Genomic DNA, 3,911 nt, shown 5'->3' with positions numbered 1-3,911 from the left:
GATATGAATTACTATTGGATATAAAGGAGGTATGATGCTGGAAATATGGATCAATGGAAATTCCATAATGATTCTGAGTAATCATGTCCTAGTTTGGTGCAAATAGAAGGAAGTGAGACAATAAAATTGGATGGAATTAAGAATGCTGGAAGCTGGATGTTGGAATAATGATCAGTTGCTCGATGATAAGTTCAAGGACTACAAGTGATGAGATGGGCCATAACCCACAGGCCCCAGGACCTGCCAGGAAGCAAGCACCCTCTTGCTGAAGGAGAAACCCTGGAAGAAGTTACGATTTTATCAACAGACGATTATACAGGAGTTTACGCAAAAAAACCTGAGGGTTGGGAAGGAACGATAGATGTTTGTTTGGCTTGCAGAATCCATGGATTTATCCGAACTTGGTTCGTTGACAAGAGAAATTCTGCAATGCTTGTGAGGATGACCGAGTGTTAGAATGCGAGATTTGCTAAACCATGTACAAGGTAATGATTTGGGTGCGGGATGGATTGATCACCATACCGACTTACTCTTATTGTTCACCTTGCTATACGGGTTGGTAAATCTGAGTGACTTACCTATAGTAGAGAGACGACGGTATTAAACCTTGTTTGAACCTTAGAATGGTGTAAGAATGTTTCCCTTGTACACGACAGTTGATGCCAATCGTAGGTTATATGGTGAGGATCAACTAGACCCATTTCCTGCAGGAGAAACCATAAATCGTTGACCACCATGAGATATCGATAGTTGTTTAGTTTTGGCGACAGACCCGTCAGCTAAGAAGACCCAGTCATGGAAGAACCATACCAAGATGAAAGGACACAGAAGAATTGAGGAAAAAGGTTATGCCACTACCGGAAGAGCCCATTATCCTTACGAGCTGAGAAGACCGACACTGTCAACAATAAGGATGGAGTATACGAGTTTTGGTGGAACCGTAACAATGTTTCTAAGGGTGGTAGCACCCCAGACCCCTGAGATGATCGATGGATTTTGAGAAGACCCCCAAACCCTAACCTATTTCTTGCTATCCTCTCCGAATCTCGAGGACGAGATTCATTTTAAGGGTGGTAGTTTGTAACATCCCAAAATTCTAAATTTTGGAATGTTATAATAAACAAATAGATTGGATTGATTGTTTGATTGATTGACTGAAAGTGAGTGAATTCGAAATCTTTTGAAAGTTAAATGAGAGGGAATAAAAGGACTTTCCCAAACTTTCATTTTTGCTTTTATGATCTCCATGAATTCAAATTCTATTCATCACAAAACCCTCGAGAGAAGATGACATGACTTCTTCCATTTATTTAAATGACAAGGGGTGTTGAAAATATTTGAATTTCATTTGAAAATATTTCCAATTCAGAAACTTCAAGCAACTCAATGATTTTCATGAGAGAAGAAAAAATGACTTCTTCAAAACATACGAAATATGAGTTGGAAGTTTAAAAGGATCTAATTTAAAGTCCTTTTGGAAATTATTTTCAATTTGGAGTATTTGGGTTTTATTCAAATTCTTTTTCTCCAAAATAAAAATATATAGAAAATAGGGTAACATGATTCCCTACATCAGAAAATTGGAGAGAAATAAATTTGAAATCATTTTGGTATTTTTAAAATGATTTTTATTGGATTTTATTAGAGCAGTAGCATTGTTTGATTTATTTGAATTTTTGAGGATTTTATTTGATGCTGGATTAATGTTCAGCTTGTAGGAAATCTTTTTCTGAAAATTTTGATATAAAATATGCCTAGGTTCAATTTCATTTTATTGCATTTATTTTATTTTATTTTGTTGTGTTTTCTTTTTTTTAGACTCTTCCTCGGACCGACCGGGCCGGCCCAGTTCGCCAGGCCACGGCCCAGCCGGCCCACGCCGCTCGTCCCCGAGCCCCGAGCGGGATTCCTCCCGCCGCACGCCGCCGCACCGCCTCGGCGTCCGTGCCCCAGCCGGACACCGCCGCCGCCTTGCCCTGCCCCCTCCTCCACGCCACCTTGCCCCCTCCCCTCCTATAAAGGGCGCCGCCCCGGGCCCCTCTCTCTCCTCCTCCGCCGCAACCGCCGCCCTCGCCGGAGTCCCGCCCCGACGAGATCTGCCGCCGCCGCCTTGCTTCGTCCTGTCGCCGAGGACCGCCGCCGACGCCGCCATCCTCCTCACCTCGCCGCGCCACGCCTCCCCGTGCTTCGACCCGAAGCAGCCGACCGCCGAAGCCGCCTCCCCGCTCGCAGCCGACGCCATCGCCACCGTCCCACGTCGCCGGCGACTCCAGCCACCGCGGTAACCGCCGCCTGCCCTCGTCCGTCCGATCTGGATCCAACAGTCCAGATCGAGGTGTTTTTTTTCTTTTTTTGTAAAACGTTTTGTTTTATTTAATGAACGTTCGCTGGTTTAGCCTCTATAGTGAACGGTTTTCGCCGCGTAAGTTTCTGTAGTGAACGTTCGCTATTTAGTCTTTTTCTTTTATTTTAGTTTTTCGCCAGGGACCTATCTGTGCTGATTTATTTTACAGTCTAGCCCCTGATTTTCAAACGATCACAACTTTTTGCTCGTTTATCCAAATCCAACGAAACCAACGCCCACTTCTTCGTTATGATCCCCTCTTTCCAGTAATCCAACTCAACCTTGTTTTTGAAAGTTTAAAATTTGATTTCAAACAGATTTGAATTTGAATTTCATTTGATCGTAACTTGAGTTTCGTAGCTCCGTTTGAGTTGATTCTTTTTGCAAACCGAAGCTCTTGACCTAAACTTTCTGATAAGGCCAAATTCACATAATTTTGGTACTGTTAGAAATTGTTTTATGTTGCAAGAGTTATTAGCTTGGTTTTGAAGTTTTCCAAATTGTTTTCTTCGTTCTTTCCGATCTTTTGAGTGATTGCTTATGTGTGGTTACTATTGCTTGCTTACGATAGATTGACCGGAGTGTGACGAGTAGAACTATCAAGCGTTATGAGTGCGAATCATCTTCATCAACATTGCAGGCAAGTAACACTTTGATCATACTTTTCACTACCCAGTTTTATTGCATTAGATCAACCCTCAAACATTGCATGGTTAGGATCTAATTAAATTGTGGGTATTCGGAAGTAGTTGAGGTAGTACCTATTACCTGTTTTATTATCAAACCCTTGGGAGTTACTTCTACATTGCTTATATTGCCATGCTATGCTTTTAGACGTGGATTGGGTTTGAGAGACATTCACGACAGATGTGAGACCATTAATTAATGGTTTACTTAAGGTGGCAACTAAAACTCACATCTGGGTGGATTGAGGTACCTGGGTATTCCAGGATTGCCTGTTTTTCTTTTGGACCGCCACCCAGGTTCAAAGGGATCATGGGATTTTTCATGCTAGAAACTTCCGTGTGCAGCCGCAAGCTATTATGGGCTCTAGCAAAGTTGATTAAGTTGCGTGAACTCTTACAGTGGTAGACTAGCAGATGTAGGGGGTGTAGGTGGTACGGTCTATCACATCGTAAGGTGCAAACGCTTCTGAAAGACTATGTCTCGGTCATGCGTTTCTCAAACATCATGTAGTGCGAGAATCCAGCGGAGGCAATCGAGTCTTGTGGGAAAAGTGCACAAACCTCTGCAGAGTGTACAAACTAATCATGATTAGCCGTGTCCCCGGTTATGGACAATTTTGAGTCTCTGGTCTTTGGATATTCATATAGATCTCATCACCATGTTACTTTAATTAATTTTGTTGGGTTAATGATGATACTTAATTGGGATTGAGATGCTGTCAACCATCTCAATGTTTAACAACCACCATGATAGTTAAATAAAATTTATTCCTTTGCAGTAGGGAAAAATTAGCTTTTCGCAAAAACATCATAACCATAGAGCTTTTTCCACCAGCCATATATGCATGTAGTATAGCATTATTCTGTTCATTACTCTCTAT

This window comes from Aegilops tauschii, chromosome 5 (genome assembly GCF_002575655.3).
Source record: "Aegilops tauschii subsp. strangulata cultivar AL8/78 chromosome 5, Aet v6.0, whole genome shotgun sequence".
NCBI lineage: Eukaryota > Viridiplantae > Streptophyta > Magnoliopsida > Poales > Poaceae > Aegilops > Aegilops tauschii.
The sequence above is the reverse complement of the archived record's forward strand: the minus strand, read 5'-3'. Positions refer to the sequence as shown.